This window comes from Agelaius phoeniceus, chromosome 5, assembly GCF_051311805.1.
Source record: "Agelaius phoeniceus isolate bAgePho1 chromosome 5, bAgePho1.hap1, whole genome shotgun sequence".
In the NCBI taxonomy this organism is placed as follows: Eukaryota; Metazoa; Chordata; class Aves; order Passeriformes; family Icteridae; genus Agelaius; species Agelaius phoeniceus.
The window spans coordinates 1065624-1083792 of NC_135269.1; the positions used below are offsets into that span (position 1 = coordinate 1065624).

The window sequence follows — 18169 nt, forward strand, 5'->3', positions numbered from 1 at the left end:
ATCGCAAATGCCCCTGAAAAAAGCCTGGAGCTGAAGTCTGTTCCTTTACACTTGTTTCTTCATCCTGCACACACAAAACTAGTTTATTTTTGTAGGGTGGCTCTGAGATGTTTTGCTGCTGTCTCAGACACCTGAATATTTTTAGCAATCTATATCATTAGATTAAAAAAAAAAAAAAAAGTTCCTCGACACATACAGAAATAGCAAGAGCTTTGTAAGCCTGCAGAGCAAATGATAGGAAATTTGGGGCTAACAGAATTGGAACTATCTTTCCTCCAGTAGCTGTTTTACAGTGTATCAATACAGCTGAATATACAGACATGTCCTCCATTAACACAGACAGAGAAATCAGGGCCTTTCTTTCTTTATAGGAAGTGTTTTGATTTCAAAAGGTCAGTGGATCATATCACAGCCTCTGACCTTGATGATTACCACGTGCAGTAATGCACATTTTTATCTACAGGTGGCAGACCTTTTAAAATCAGCTTCAAATTCATTCGACATTTTTGTTGATATCACCGCCCACATTCAAAAGAAAGAATCTGCAGCATAAAGTTCTAATTAATGCTCTTCAATTTAGAGGACAGATTTGTCAACAAAGTGGCTCAATTCTCAAAGGCTAGTGACCTCTCTCAGAATGAGGCCTTAAAAAAAGAAAAATAATTTAAAAAAATTACTTGCTCAGTACATAGCAAGCTTTTATTATTTAAAAATCATTCAGCAACTCAGCAAAAGATTTTTTTTTTCTGTACTATAGAAGTTTCACTTCCTTGATTATTAAGCACTGCCTGGCAAATTAGTGATTTCTTCTTTGATAAGCTTATTTAGAAGAGGAAAAGATGAGAATGTCACAACTGACTTCTGGCATTTAGAAAGATATAAGTGAATGGTACAACTTCTCCAGATCTGAATCAATCATGTTAAAATACCATGACTTAGGCTGTCATCTCAGATGTGTGTCTAAGGCCTCACCACCAAGCAGAAAAACATCGATTTACACCATAATATTATCAATCATTCACATAATACTGCATTCAAATTTAATTAGAATTTTTTTTTCTTCTGAAAAACAACAGTAGCATAGCCCTCTGCATGTGGACAAAATCCTACTGAAATCAAGCAGGCTGTCTCTGGGTTTTAGCTCAGTCAGGCCCAAAGTCTCAGCTGCACAGCTCTTGCACAGCTTCTCCTCATTTCCACCCAGGAAAAGTGGATGTGTCAGCTGTCACCAGGGCTGCATTTCTAACCCTGATGTTTTAGCAACTGCCACTCATGATACAGAAACAGGAGAGCAACCTGGTCAAAGACAGGTGACACCCAACCCATGGCAAACCCATCACACTCAGCAATGCCAACCTCAGCTCCACAATGACAAGGGTAAAAACAAGGCTAACCTAAAGGAAGTGCTTGTCTTTGAAACCCTAAAACCCTTTGAAGCTTGTCTTTGAAACCCTCATTCTGCCAGCATTTACTCCTCATGGAAACCAGACTAAGCACAAAACCTACTTCAGGATTGTTGCCTCTTCAACCCCTAAACTCAAGAGCCAAACAGGATGAGGTGACAAAATGCAGTTACATTTTGGATGAAGGGTCCCTCCAGGTACACAACACCCCAAAATACATGTGTCAAATTCAAGCCAGAAATGTGTGTCCAACATGCCCTCGTGACACAGGGCAAGCACATTTTCTAAGTTTAGCAAAGAAGCAAAATTGAAAAGAATCTTCAGTTAGAAGGAGGTAATGAAATAATTCCCCCTCTTGGTGCAACCCCTCTGAAGCCCCCCTGCTTGCTGGTTATGTCTTATTACATGAGAAAGGTCTTGGGAAGGTGTCTTGTCCTTGATTGCCACAAGAAGCAAGATTAGAACAGGCCCTCAAAAATGTGACTGTCTATTAGGAAAAGTGCTGAAGCTAGGAAACTCTATAACTGTATAGCAACAGTCTACAGAGCTAGGAATATATGTGAAAAATATATATAAAAGCAAACATCATTTTGGCATCAGGATCAACAAGACACAAGAACTGGTGGGATCATCTGCAACTGAGTCTCCTGCCAGGCCAACAGCATTTAACCAGATTCTTCCCCATCCAGTCTCCCTAATGACAAGAAACACCATATTTGTATAAATTTAGTACTTGGGATGTAGATATTTACACAGCAACACTACTAAAATATTGCACATATATCCACAATAACAAAAAACCCCAAACAAACAAACAAAACCAATAGAAACAAACAAACCAACAAAACAAACCAACAATCCAACCCCCAAACTCCTCCATAGTTATCTTATTGAATGTTTTTAATAGATTGAAACACAACTGCAAAGTTGAATGAGTAACAGAAAGTACAGACAAATTAAAAGATTAACACTGAGCATACACACTCTGGAGAATGCTTATTTACTGGCTGGCATTGCTCCCCCTCCTCCCCAGTCCAAGAGTGGGTGAGAAAACTGAGGACATTAATGTCTTTTGTGGTAACCTAGTAACCTTCTCCTTTTCCTCCCTAAGCTCTTCCTTCACACCACACTCTTCCTTACTGCCAGAATAATTGCACTGTGTCTTTACAAGGCTTTGTTTTCCTACCCAGGGCAGAGGAGCTGGGGTTATTTTCAGTCTTGAGAAGCTTGTAAACAGGATCAAACAGGAACCCGGTCATCAGCAAGAGGAAGGCTAGAAAAATAAAAGCAAATGCATATCAACAATTTTATTTTAAAAAGAAAATACATCCAAAACATGAAACAAAAGCCTGGGCTCTGCTAGACATACCCCTCCCCACTCCTTTTTATTTAGCTCATGAACTCTTTTTTGCAGAACAGAGGCTGGTGTAAATTAATGTGTGACCCAACATATATCACGTGGGAAAGCTGCCATAGAAATATGGAATGGCAAAAAGAAAAAAAAAGTAGACATTATTAGAACTAAAGAAGCACCTCTTATCATGATAAATCAATACCAAGATTGAACTAGGAGACAGCTGTGACTCCATATTCCTGTTTCTCTGGAGTGTTTGAGCAGATCAAGTACAGAATGTCTGACATGCCTGCACAGCTAGCAGTGCCAACACAGTGCTGGGAGCAAGGGGTCCTCTGCATCTGCTCCTGCTCTCAGCTGCCACTCTGAGAGTAGCTGGGTCACTCACACACTTACTCCAGGACTTACACACTGCCCTGAGGTTCCTGAGTTGCACCTGACCTTCCTGCAGGGGTGACAGAGTGGCATCTCCCCAAAAACAACCCAGAGCTTCAGGGACTGCCCAAAGCCCACTGCACCTCCAAAGCTCAGCACCTCTCTGAGCAACTCACACCTCTCTGGGCACCTCCTGCAGTTGTGGTTGCAGTTTGGGGTTTGGGTCACCCCAAATCTCCAGCAGGGAGGGGGGAAATGCAGCAGAAAGTGGCACAAGGTGTGCACAGGTAGGATGCATAAGAGGAATAAGCATGAGCAAGTCTGAGTTTGTGTTGTGATACCCTGTGCTCACACAGGCCAAAGTTCATCTCAGATGGGAAGTGCTTGTCCTTCTAGCCAGGTTTGGAATCCCTAAGTTTCATTACAGTGTATTATTATCAAGCCAGTCTAACCTAAACAATTTGTAGCATGAAATATACATATGAATACCAACGGGAATTTCTTTTATTTTTCAACTACAAAACACACACACAACCAAACTCTGAAATCAACATCCTTGATATAGAAATCCAGGAAGTTTTTCCTACTGGTTTAACTTGACAGAATTGCTTTTCCAGCCTAGAGCTCAGAGAGCTCCAGGAAAAGCAGCAGCAGCATGTAAGACCCACCAAGATCAGGCTGGTGCATGAAGGTTGAAAAGCCAACAATCCCTGGCTCCCTGCTGAGCTCTGCATGCAGGCAAACTTGGTGAAGACAAACCTCAATTTCCTATATTATTTTTGAGCAATGAGATGAACAAACAGAAATGTGTCCTCTCTATATTTTGTATAGAAATTTCCTCAGTCATCAATTTCTGCTCTTAGAACAATAACTACCTCTAAAATCTGTGTGGAAAAAAGAGGGGGGAAAGCCATTCCTCAATAAAGATAAGTTATCAAAATTTCCTCCTACCAAGATAAGTCAAGTTTTGTGGGATCTATTAGACTACCTGTTCACCAGCATCACAGAGAACTGAAATACACCAATTTCTTCACTCTTATTACTTGGTTATCAAAATAACCATTCATTAACTAAACAGCATCATATAAAACCAGTTCTTTATCTTCCTTCCCTGACCCACACATTATCAATACAGCAAACATGGACCACAAGCTGAGAAAAGAACAAGCCCCACTCAATTCACCCCTAATTAGGATGAAACCCCAGGACAAAACAGGTCACAGGACAATCACAACAAGTAACACTTCGTTACAGAATATTCCCCATTATGTTTTTAGCCTTTCCCAGCAACCTGGAACCGAGTGCTAGCCCTGACCTCCTCATGTCAGCAGAATACAAGAAAAAGGAATACTCATTTTGCTCATTCTTTTGTTTGCTGCCACCAACTCTGAGCAGTGATACTTGCTTGTCCTTGTCCTGGCTCCTCCCTTAACAAACTCTTTACAAAACTTATGATTTTCCATGACCATCAATATTTCTAGGTTTTTGAAGGGGCTTTTCCTTCTAAATTCTCTGCACTTAGAAGTTATCTTCCACAATCTGGGCAGGCACAGGTACAAAAGTAAAAAAAACCAAACCCAGTAACATTAACAATCACCACCACCTGAATTTGAATCTCAGTTGTATTTGGGTTCGTTTACAACTAACTAACAAAAAAAAAATAGAGATAAAAAAAGGAAAAAAAAGAGAGAAAATAAAACTCAAAAAGCAATAAAACCTACTGACTTTGCTCTTACAGCCCAGCCACGGAACAGGTTGGTGACCCCCAGTTTATTCCCATACAGACTTAAGCATTTTCTTCCTGGTAATTTTATCTACATACAACTTTCTAGCTGGTGTCAAGCAGCTTCAAAAGGGTTGTTTTATGACTGAAGAAAAGACAAAGTAAAACTCAAAACTGTAGGCTAACAACTGCCTACAAGCTTTGAAGGGAATGAGATGATATTTTTTCAGAAGCAGAGCTGGAAATATCTGTATGGAAAAAGACCCTTTGAAAAAAAATCAGATTTACTTGGACTAAGCAAACTTTAGTTAATTAGTTGAAGTAAAAATAAAAATGTGTTTTTAAAGATAAAAGCCCACCTGATTCAACTGTTTATTAACAATGCAATGAAGCAATCACCAAACATTAACAGAGACTGCTGAAATTATGGTTCTTGGCTACAGTCTTGAGTGGAGAGACAGAACCAGTAAAAAAAGGGCCTGCTGCCATGTGAAATAACCTAGATCCTGCTCTGCAATTAAACTCACTTTCATATTTACTGCAGTTTCCATAGGATGGGCCTAAGAAAAATTCTGCTTTTAAACTATTTCTTTGATTCTCTCTCTATTTCCATAACTAGTTCTACAATATTTTTGTTTCTACAGCAACATGGTTGGGAATCATTATTTGGGAGGACTGGGAGTGCCCCATTCCAGAAGCAGGCAACAGCTCCATGTACAGGAATCACACTAACCCTTTCCAAAAAATCCTAATAGGAGAAAATCTTAGGTATAAAAATCCTGAACTGCAGCACACACCCTTACAAAGACTTTTACAACATTAGACAAAGTGATATGCAATATAGTATATAATATCTCCTAGAGTCAGTTTGATGTTTTGTATTATATTTGTGTTATATTTATATTGTAAATATAAATTAATTATACCTAATTTGTATTATGTTTGTATTATATTTATATTTAAATAAAGTATTTTTATTTAAATGTTGTCCAAATTTTAATAGGGGTAAAATCACAGCAACAGCCCTTGAGTAGACCAAAGTACCAAAGTGCTGCCTCTGACCACAGAGGCAGCACGTTGGTCTACTCCCCAATTCCATCTCCACACAGCCCTGCCTGAAAAATCTTCCACTGTCTGCAAGTTCCATTGTTCCTGGCCTGTTTTTTACTGAGGCCACCAGGAAGATGACACAGAGTGACAAACACTGTGGTGACTTTTCTCTGATGAAGACATTAGCTTGGGTTATATTTTTAGGAAGCAAAGAGAGCAAAGCCCCAAAATTACTCTAGCAATTACTCTGCTGGATATTTCTTAGGGACAAAAATAAAATTTAAAAATCAAACCCTCAGCCCAGGACACGTTTTGCACAGAAAATGCAACATTTTCCAGCAACTGTGACTCACAGCTCACCACATTTCACCTGGTGGTTAAAACTCCACTCAGCTGTGCATTACAGAGAATGAGAAAAACAGGGAAACATGAGGTTTTGTGCATCCACTTTCATTTTCACAACAACTCCTCGAGGCTTACAGCTGTTAGTTTTTAACTCTTCAACTCTTAAATTTGCCTATTAAAGCTTGAGATGAATTAGTAGAGAAAACTCTGTTGCTGCAACTCCTGCAGGTGAGTTCTTCAGTATCTAGCAAATTCTTCTTCACTCTTAAAAAATAGAATGCATAAAAGAAAAAAGCATAAATGCTTTTGAAAACCTGCTGTCTTCAGGGAATCTCCCAATTTCAAACACTGATTTCTCATTTCACAAGCCAAAAATACAATCCATATTCTGGCCCTTCAGAACACTGGTTTTGACATGCCCTAGGAAGAATCACAGGCTGGCTCTGGATGCTTTTCCCACTCCAAATCAGTGAAAACTATTCTAAACAGAGTGGGCTTGAGAGTTGTTTCATGGTTGGGTTTTTTGGTAGTTGGTTTGTTATTTTTTTCATTGTTATCTGTTATTTATTTATATTTTTGGTTTTGTTTTGTTATTTTTGGTTGCTTGTTTTGCTATTTTATTTATGTTTCAAATAATTTTTGTTCTAGAAAAATACCAGGTGGCTTGTGCAAGACTGCCTCCTCAGTACCTACCTGTTCCTGTAAGAGCAAAGTCAGTAGGTTTTATTGCTTTTGGGGGTTTTTTCCCCTCTTTTTTCTTTTTTTTTCTCTCTAGTTTGTTTTTTTTTTTTTTTTTAATCTATTTGCCAAGCAGAGTCATCTATCCCCTATTAGATAAAGTATAATAGACTGTACCAAAAGGGTCACTGGCCTTCCATTTAATGATATTGCCAGCACCAATCTCCATTTTCCCGACAGTGTCCCTCAACACAGAATAAATGGCTGATCTCTTCACAATAACAGCTGATTTCTCTTTATTAAGCTAAAAAGGTCACCATTTTCTACGGCTGGGCCGCCCTGCACTATTGATAATTTTATGCATAAACAAATGGCAAATTTGTGCCACATAAATATGCATTAGCAATTACTTTTTCCTCGGGCAACGCTCGCCGCATGCAAATGTGTCCCTCACAGGGCCTGGTGGCTTTTGTTTTAGCTCTTGAACAGCCAAACAAAAGAGCACAATAAACAGTTTAAAAATTGCCAATCAATAGGAAATGCAAATGCAAAGGTAAATGGCAGGAAACTTGCCCAAACAAATAAAACTAAATTATATATAAAAAAAAAAGCCAAACAAAAATCATGCAAAGAAATACAGAAATAAATGGAAAGGACTCTCTCTTTTCTCCTCACTCTTTATCTACAACTCCGTTTTATTTCTTTTTGATAGTGGCATGGCTAAGGTACTCTTTGCACTGCAACAGTGGAACCCTAAAATGTCCACATGGGCTGGGTATGTTTTAGGCTGGACCCACACTGGCAGGCAAAGGAGGCAAAAGAAGGATGTCTACAAAAATTCACAGTGGATCCATGACTTAGCTTCTCCTGGCTGCAAATTTCCATTAGAGATCTTTAAAGAAATGCTACATTTGAAGGAATCACTGAAAAAAGCTTCAACATCTTCTGCAAATAGTGATTTGGGATTTTATTACTGGGGAAGTGCCCAGAAAATACCAAGCTATCTGTAACTACATACAGACATCTGTAGTGACTGCCTAATAAATGTTGTCACTTGAGAAAGTTGAACTACATATAATTTCCCTTACCCCAGGGACAGAAAGCTTGATTTTCCCTTGTCTGATCCTTGGAGTACTCAATTCCGACAGCAAGTCAGAGTTGTGTGCAAGAGGCAGGAGAGAAGGAAAACATCAGAGCCAGACACTAAATTGGTATGACCACAGAAAAGCAAAGCTGACAATTTTAGGAGAACTGATGATTCCTTTGAATTTTCCCCTTCTGCAGAGGAGCTCCAGAGGACAGAGTGTGACACATGCAGTGATCATTATTGTTTGCAGGCAGGCAAGGAACCCAGCTCAGGATGCAGGAACACACATTGTGCACAAACTTATGCTGAGGCCACCTCCATGACCCAGACAGCAGAGCTGCTTTCTTTCCACACAACTTCTAAGGCAGAAACTTTATTTTCACAACTGGGATGGGGAAATGGAAAGGCATGAGTGGTAGCCAGCAGTGTGAGCTGCACCTCAATCTACAAATCTTTATGGAGAAGCCAAACTTAAGATATGTAGGCTTGCCTTCTGGTCTTAAAAAAAAAAAAAAAAGGCACCAAGAAAATCCGCAAAAAAAAAAAAAAAAAAAACCACAAACCCAACCAAAAAAAAAAAAAAAAAAAACAAAAACAAAAAAACCACAAAAAAAAAAAACCCACCAAAAAAACAACCAACCAAAAAATGAAACTAAAAAACCCACCAAACACCAAAAACCACCAAAACAAAAACAAACCCCCAAAACAACAACAACAAAAAAAACCCCAAACCCCAAATGCCCCAACAAATCAAACCTAAAATATGATTTAGTTCAACAGAAAGAAATTGAAGAGACTAATAATGTGCTTTAAGTGTTTCCCATATAGGGCACATCATATAGGTAACCCACATACACAAATTTGTCTGATGTTGCTGTCCAAGGGTTTTATTTTTAGCAAATGGGAATGTTCCTGTCAATGTAAGCACTCAGCAGCAATCCTACGTTTTTCCCACCCAATCAGCTGTCATGGAATGACAATTTCACAGAATTCATTTCCATGAATTATACTAAAAATTAACGAACTGATAAATATATTTTTTTTGCCAGTTAATTCAGTTCATTTCTTGCCTTTCACTTCTCCTGATTTTGGCTTGGATGATTTTGTAACACCACTTTACAACAGGACTTTTGATCCTGATAGAACCTGATAGAAGTGGTCAAGGCTACAGTGGCAGCGGTAATTTTTTTAAATTATTCTCTTTCTAAGAGCACTCTTACACATGGTCCAGTACAGGAGAAGCTGCACCAGGCACAGGACAAGATATGCCCTCCCAAAGAGAAATTCCTCATTTTAGGCTTTTAGCCAAGAGCACTCCCACACCAGTAACACATTTCAGCCACAAATCCACAACTTGCAGCTTCTCTAAATGGTGATAAGATGATCAATTCAACATAGTGCATATGTGAGATGTATAGAAATGCCCTCTTGCCATCAAACTTCCTTGGCTCTGCTTTTTCCCTCATCATGCACCAAGGAAAAAAAAATATATTGATTATAGCACCCTGTGCTTTGGGTAAGTCAAGGCTCACCCAAAAACTGCATCCCCATCAAAGGGAGCATCCTCAGTTAAAACACTCTGCCCTCTCCAGCTGGCCTTGGAGCTGCTCCTTAGACATGCCAGTGCTGTTCAGGGGCACCCACCTGCCAGCAGGCTCACTGCAAATCCCAAAGACTTCAGAAATAACATCTTGAAGAAATTTGCATACCACTTTGTTAAGCTGAATGTGATTGAAAGACCCATGGTTATACACAAAGTTCTCCTGAGGTCATCAAGAGAGTGAAAAAAGGCATAAGCAGGTATGCTAAAGCAAGATCAAATAAATTGTTTAAATGTCACTGCAAAGGTAGTTCTCACGAATGTCTCTGTGGCCAGACTACTGCCATTAACACAGTTAGAAAGTCTGTAATAGGAAGGAAATTATTACTACATAAAATATTCCTACAAAGAGAGACTGCTGCAGAATTGAAATGAAAAGATGTAGCTCAATCTGTTAATGCCCATCCCACATGTGTGAATGTGATGAACAGTGGAGAATGAAATGCCTGTTAAATCTCTGCTAACAAGGGTATTTTAAATAGTATACATGGGTCCTTCTGTATTGCTTCCATGTCTTAACAAAATTTGATAGGGTTATCCATGTTAAACCCCAAAAGTAGCAGTAGCACTATCAAAACAAGACCTCCAAAGAGCATACCAAGAGATGGCCATTTTCTACAACAGTGGGTGGAGTTGTTTTTGTGAGAAGGATGCAGCTCAAGAGAGTGATAGAGGAATAGAGAAGAAACTATTTTTGTCAAATTCAAGCTCTCTAGCTTTCTCTCCCAACGATTTCAGCTTCTACTCTTGTTGTCTAGCCCCCGTTTTCAACAATAGTTATTGTCACTCGTGGTTAAAAGAAGTTTTTCTTTTAAAAAAAAAAGACAAATGAGCACTCACAACTACAATCTTCATAGAAACATGTTTTTAATTTCAAAGATGGCCATTAATTTTTTTTTTAACAGATTTCCTAGAAATTTTTAAAGTTAAAGATTTCTGGTAAGAACTAGTTTCTTTAGGAACTTTAATACTGCACAGAGCTGTCATTGATAGTGTCCAAATACTTCTTGTGTATATTTTTATATGGTTACACACTTGGAAAAAAGATAACTAGGTGACAATGCAGATGCTGACACATCTGCATGCCAGGCTTTTAGAATTTAGCCACATACCAATTCTTCCCTTGATGCCACGTTATTAGATCATTACACACATGCACACACACACCTGAGGATACCCAAAAGCAACGAATTTCAAGCATTACAGATAAATCCTACCTCCTCCCCCCTCCCAGACTAAGTATTAGCACTTCAAGATGTGTCCCCCTAATGCAGCTACAGCCCTCCTCTTTGATGCTCCATTCTTCTCCCTTCAATTCATTGCTTTCAGTTGTTTTGAATCGGGAAACATCAGAAACTGTCAGCAAGAATTTAGAGAGAATTAGTATCAGAAAATTAGTGGGTTTTTTAATTAAAGAAAATGTGATGTTTTTGTTCTCCAAATCTCCTCCTTCCTCTTCTCTCTCCACCCCAAGAATAATCAAAACGTGCTTCTGCAATCAATCCATGTCTGAAAAGTGAGCTGGATTTCTTCTCTTTCCTTCATATTGCCTACCAGTAATAGCTCCATGATTAAGACTCAGCTGACAGTTCTCATGCCACTGAAGTTGAAAAAAATCCAGCTCACTCCTCCAGGAGCTGAATTGGTCCTGCAGGGAGGGGAGGGGAGGGGGGAAGGAGCATGGGGAGATAAACACATCTGATCGGGAGGCACCCACAGCCAGGCAACACCCCCTGCCCAGAGCCACCAGAGCACCCATCCCAGGCAACCACAGCCTCCCAGCAAAGAACAGATTTAAGTATTCCACTCAAAATAGTAGGAAAAATTTCTGAAGGTTTCCATATGAACCCGGCAGAATTGACCAAGCGCATCCATCTGTTCGCTTTCATATAAGCAATATGCACGCTGCCAGGATGGGACCTCTTCTGGGGCAGGGCCCTGGGACTTCAATTACATCTGCCACTTCCCTGCTTTACAGCAGCCTCAGCAGCAAAGCAGCAATTGCTTTTTTTTTTTTTTAAAGCCTCAAAATAGCATCCTGAGGAAACACACGAGAAAATGACTATTTCCACATTTCCTCCCTTTTCTACCTGATGACTTTGCCTCAGTACCTAATATTAATATCAAATGGGATGTTCTGAGCTGAGAAACATGGAAGCATTTCAAGAAAGCTTTTTTAGTGTCTCATTTCCATCTCCTTAGCTCAGAAGGGACTATTTCATAAGCAAATCTGAACACCTTCAAGCAACTCATGATGAGAGTATCCCGAATCAAATTAGTTACCTTGCCTCTATTAAACTGGCAAAGCAGCAAATCCTCATCCCTCCCTGCAGTACATAATCACCACTACAACAGGCAGAGCAGAACCTCCAAATATGGCTGCACCTTACATACCCCAAACCTGAATGACAGAATGCAGATTACTTTTGAAAATTTATATTGCTGATAATGTTGCTTATTTCAGCTAAGAGTTTGTTTCTTTTCCTGATGCAAGCATGAAAATCTGTTTCCTTGAATGCAAAGCAGTCCTTCTTACTTTAGCAACTGTGGGACATGCAACGAATCAGCACAATAAAGGCAAAGGTAAATTTTGGGTAATTCCCTAAACCTCTGGAGTAGTGGTTTTCAAAGGACTGAATTCCAAACAATTGGTGTTGTAAGGCCCCTGTTATGTTCTTTGCTTTTCTCTCTTAATATCCACCATATCACAGGAACCACACCACCACTGCTCAGACCTTTAGCACCACCATTGGGAACACCATCATCTTGGTTGTGGTTGGCCTAAAATATATAGTGAAAATAATATATTTTATTTTATAATATATAATAATATTTTATTATATATAGTATATTAAAATTACAATATATTTTGCTATATATAATAAAATAATATATCTTATATATATTTGTATATATAATATATGATATATTCTTATATAGAATATGTATAATGTATAATATATTATACATAATGTAGAATATATTATATATAATATATATATATATATATAAAAATAAATGCAGCATCCAATACACAAGAACAGTGAGTATAAAAGTTGAACAAATGAACTGCTTGGCTTCATACATTGCCATTCATGACCTGAGCCACACTTTTTTTTTTTTAAATCACTCTCACTGACACAGCTTAAATCACTCTTGGATGACCTTGAAATGTGCATGGAGGAAAACATCTCTTGCCCTTTGCAACCACGAATGGGGAATGCTGCCTAAGGCTGGGGAACAGGAAGCTCTCACTTTACACACAGGCAGAAAAGAGTGGCTGAAAATCACTGCAACAGGCTGGATGGCCTGCTAGGCTGGGCATGCCACCCTCATTGTGCCAGCCTGCTTCAGGAGCCTCTTCCAGCAGCTCCTCTGAGTCACCAGTGCTCCCAGGTTTTGCACTGGGAAGTGCTGCAGAGGCAGTGAAATAAATGTCACACCCTTCTCTTTGCTGCCAGATTGCAAAGGCAACTTAACTCCATGCAAAGACCTCAAGCACAGCAAAGCACACAGATTAAAGAAATGCAGTGATGGGCTGGCAGCAGCTGAGCAGAAACAAGTGAAGATGAGAAAGACAAAAATTAATGTAAAATATGCCAAGACTGCCAGAGGCCACTACCCTCACAACAGGGAGTAACTGCTGGGTTTCTGACTGACTCACCCCTCTGCTGCTGCCCACAGCAGGCAGAAACCAGCAGGACTCTCTAAGTATCTGTAAGTAACAGCCTCTGATGACCTAAGTGAGAGGGAAAGGGTGGTAGACCTCTACAACATTTGCAGTTTAATACTGTAAAATTCTCTGCTGAAAAAATATTGAGCCAAAGTGAGCATCCAACAAAATACTGTGCTTTAAGATTTTACAATCATTCCTTATTTAGCTGTTGGAAGCCCAAGCTAGGATTCAGTCTTTGTGCATACATACTGCAATACTCTCTAATTATATGACCAAATTTCTATTTTTCTAGGAGAATATCACCCCAGAAGAGCCAGCTCTGGGAAGGAACATGAGTTGCATATTACAAAGTTGTCTGCTGGACCATCAACTCATTTGTTTTAGGTGCTGGAACACAAGAACTGAAGGCAGAAGGGATTTGCAATCCAAAAGGAGGACAGTTTTGCAGGAATCCAAAATCCTGCAGGAAGCCCTTTGTCATCCATGTCCCACTTTCTGACCTGCTGTACTTGAACATATACTTTTGCTATATCTTGCACTCAACTGCTTTATTTTAGAGATATGAACAACTACAATAAAGTGAAACCAACATTTTGAGAAGTCAGATCTGCCCCAGCTGCATTTAGAAGCCTATCACAGGAGTTCCCCTCCCCCCACATCAAATGGGGGCAGGAGGTACCTCTGGGGACTTGCACAGGGAATTTAATTCCAAGTGAACTCTGCATTTCCTTCTCTCTGCTGACTGAACAGACGATGAAGCAAGACTCCTCCTCTTCATTATTATCATGGAAGGCTGACAGAAAAGGCAAAGTGTGGCATTCACATTCTCTGAACAGAGAGAGACAATTCTCTGTCCCAGGATTTTCCTGGGAAAGGCAGTGAGAAGCTCAGAGAAGAAGAGAAAACAATTCTTATCTCCACTTGCTGCTCGGCACATATAGAACGTGTTATGGAGACTGTTTACCAAAAACAGTTTGTTAATTAGATTCTGCTGATGATTATTTAAATTGATTGGCCAATTAGGTCAAAACTGTGTCATGGCTGTCTCCAGACAGTCATGGGCTTTTCTTTAGTATAGTATAGTATCTCTTTAATATAGTATAGTGTTAGTGTAATACAGAATAGCTTAATAAAGCATTTGTTCAGCCTCCTGAATCATGGAGTCAGAGCACATTACTCCCTACTTTGGGGTCACCCTGCATCAATTGCTAAGGGCATGTATCCACCTGGGACCAACCTCTCCACTGAAAGCCAATCCTTCCACAAGTCTGCCACCTGGCCAGTGTGGAGCTTGGACTGTCACAGGGCTCTGGCCTTCCCAGTGCACAGCAGCATCACTTTGGAAGAAGGGCAGAAAATACCTTTTTTCTTTCCTCAGGGTTCCCCTAAAACAGGTGGCAAGGGCATAACTCTGGGTAGGAGAGTTCAGACACTTTCACGTAATCCAGAAACTCCCTAAGGCAGATAAATATTCAGAATTAAGCAGGCTTCACTGAACTGGATTGCTGCCAGGATTTAGGATGACTGTGGCTATACAGGTAGAATTTGACTGAACTGTTTCCTTCCCCTTCAAAAACTTCCCTCATCTGTAAAACAGAATGCCACCAAGATAGATGTTGTGAGAATCAATTAACATCCTTACAACATACAGATAACACAGTGATAAGCATCACAGAGGAGGCTATAGGAAGTTATTAATTATCACATCAATTGGTTATACCAATAATATTATGAAATTCCTGTTTTTAAGCTGGGGTTTGAATGTGTACAGAATATGCCTGCCACAAGGACACACAAAAAGGATTAAGAAAAATATGGAATATCTTCTCATTCTCTCAGCACTGCCATTTCAGTGGTCTGATATGTGATCATGTAATTAAAGACTGTATCATAATGCATATGCACAAAGGGGCTGAATTAAGGTTGTGCAGGCAAATCTAATTCTGGCATTTCCTATGCTTTGAGAGCCTGACTTCACAATCTTAGTGTTCATTTACCCACCATTTCTGTATGTAATACCATACATTACATACACGTGTCAGGAACACCTTCCCATTGCTGCTCACTCTGATTTTGGGAGAGATCTTTTTATGAGCACACACACATTGCAAAGGCAGGACAATACAGAGCCATTCCCCTGACCATCTTCCCTCCTGACTCATGGCATTTCTCACTGCCTTTGATTTATTTAACCACAAGAACCAAATCCTTTTTTCACATGTGCTAGCTCAGTTTGGTTTATCCTTGGGGAAAATCACTTTTTCTCCCCTCTTACAATTTCAGTATTTTCTCTACTTCCTGAGCACAACTTTCATCCCAGCCTTACACAACTCACAGAAAGAGCTCCATTAGGGCACTGTGCTGTGCTCTCTTGTGACACTGTCTGTTTTGTCTGCCAAGCTCTGGCCAGGCACTGATTCTTGCTTACCCAGCTCCTGGATTTTCCAGCCTGCCACTGTGTGCCCTCCCAGCCCCTGGAGCACTGATTCTAGCTGGGATCCCTGTAACACACAGGTACTTTTGCCAGCTAAGCCCCAAGGAAGATGCTTCACTCCCAGACAGAAGATGTGCCAACTCAGTCCACAAGCACCATTTATTCCCCAATCACTGTCCATGGTTCCACATCTTTGTTACTTACTGATACCTTAAACACATCTTTCAGAACAAACCCCAAAAGCTCACCTGATCAGCTTTAAACACCACCCCACTGCTGCAACACACACACACAAACTGTCTGCAATGAGAACCAGGCCTTCTCAGATAAGCTTTTCCTCCAGCCCCATGTGAAAATGCACTGCTTGTTCAGGCTTTTGCACGTGTTCTCTGGTGTACAAACACTGCACTGCTACTGTACCTCGTTAGGCAGGTGAGCATGCCCTCACTGAGGGAAAAATCACCCTGGTTTGCACTAATGATAGCCACAGTGAGCTCCAGGACTGAAATAATGGGAATTTCCTCTTGCACAGCTCCATAAAAACAATGTTGAGCACTCACAGACACTAAAATCACCTTGAATCTGAGCTTCCTGAGAGGCAGTTTGCAGTCTCACACAGTTAACAGTCTAGATCCTTTCCTCCTCCTCACACCAGTTTTCTCTCTCAATTTCATAGAATACAACCTACAGTTGTCCTAGAATTTCAGAAAGTGATAATTTTCTGTAGAGGTAGTTTATCTGACATTGGGCCTATAGCACAGGAGGGCACTTGTAGCTTCTAATCATCTCCTCCATCTGTTCACCATAAGCAATGTTGATCTTCAAATTACACAACCTACACAATCCTGAAGGAGTCTCTTGCTTTCCGGGAGGACAATCTGCTCCTTCCCTCCCCGTTCACTGCAGCCTGCAGGAGCCTCTCTGCTGTGCATAGGGAGAGGGAGAGCATCCCAATCCACCCCAAACGACCTCCACAGGCTGAATCAGCCCACCAAAACAGGCAGGAGCTGCAGTTTCCCAGTTTGGGAAAGACATTGAGATGCTTGAGCACATCCAGAGGGGGCAATGAGGCTGGAAAGGGGCTGGGAACACAAACCCTGTGAGGAACCCCTGAGGGAGCTGGGGGTGCTCAGCCTGGAGAAAAGGAGACTCAGGGGTGCCCTCATCACTCTCTGCAGCTCCTGAAAGGTGCCTGTGCTCAGCTGGGGCTGGGCTCTGTCTCCAGGTCTGGGGAAAAGGGGGGTTGGTCTCTTTCTTCAGCCTGGGGATTTGTCTGTGCTGTTTTTACCTCTTGGCTCCACCAACTATGTAGAAAAAAATGTGTCAGTGGATCCTCATAGGTCAAAATTGAATTTGGTTGGCAATAGGCTCGCAGACTAGAAGCAACATAGAATATGCATCTCATTATTCTTGCTTCACCTATATAGATGTTCACACACTCTATTAAAGTGATCAAAGGCTACTAAACCATTTTAGTAGCTATACAAAACAATACCAAATCAAGCAAATAATTATTAAGATTTCCAGATTGTCAAAATACCATTTTTTCTTTTGTTTAATATCAAAAGGGCTAAAGTTCAAAACAGGTCAGAGTGGATTTGCTTTTCTGGGGTGTTAATTTTCACAGGGAGCAATGACTGACAGCTCCTTTTGCCTTGGCAGGGTGATCTATGGGTCCACCAGGTTTGCAAATGTGTCCTAAGCAAGGGTTTGTACTGCAGCAACAGGAAAATAACAAGCCAGGCTGAGGCCTAAGCTAGGCTCAATGATGACCCTTAGCTGCAAAGGAACAGGTTCCTACACAGCAACCTTTTCAGTCCTTGGCTTAGGAAGAGCTGACTGTCATTCTGAGAACAAACAGGACATCAATAAAAGCACCCCAGTATGGGAATGATCTCCAAAAGGACTAGCTGGAATTTCTGATTTTAAGTTTAAAAACAACATGGCTTTCACAGTGCCCAGAGAAGGTGACTTCGAGATGTAGCTCTGGTGGGTACCAAGCCTCAGCAGTCCTTACCTCCAGTCCCAGCAGTCCTGCAGGGAACACACACAATATCTGTGTGTCCTGTGCTCAGCAGAAACAAGCAGAGATTTTTCACTGCCTTGCCAGGGACCATGCCTTCAACCTGCCAGTTCCAAACACACCCCACTTTAAGAGCAATACATTAAAATGAAAAAAACCCCAAGTTTCAACAGTTCCTGCTGATTGTGCTGCAGCACTTGTAAGCTTATCCTCTTTTTATATTTTAATTAATATTAATCAATGCATAGAAAGTCTTCCAAGCCTAGTAAAACCATAATTTACAAATATTCCTGCACTGTTAGGCAGAGACCAAGTTCCACTGCAAATGGTTGTACCTTTTCTGCTTTTAATGGCGCAAAACAGAAATAGAAAGAAGCAGCTGGAAAGAACTTCAGGGAGAAAAAAATGAGTTTTCCAATAG

General features: G+C 40.4%; 1 protein-coding gene across 16 annotated transcripts in view; it reads right to left on the reverse strand.

The window, feature by feature from the left end:
• The window catches only part of SOX5 (SRY-box transcription factor 5), a 609841-nt gene that overhangs the window by 458586 nt on the left and 133086 nt on the right, over positions 1-18169 (reverse strand). For 14 of the 16 annotated variants that reach the window (XM_077178076.1, XM_077178082.1, XM_077178072.1 and 11 more), the window contains one exon: positions 2590-2676. The exons of the other annotated variants lie outside the window; for them this stretch is intronic. The gene's annotated coding sequence lies outside the window, so the exon portion shown is untranslated. The remainder of the gene's footprint in view (positions 1-2589; positions 2677-18169) is intronic. 16 annotated transcript variants of the gene reach the window in all.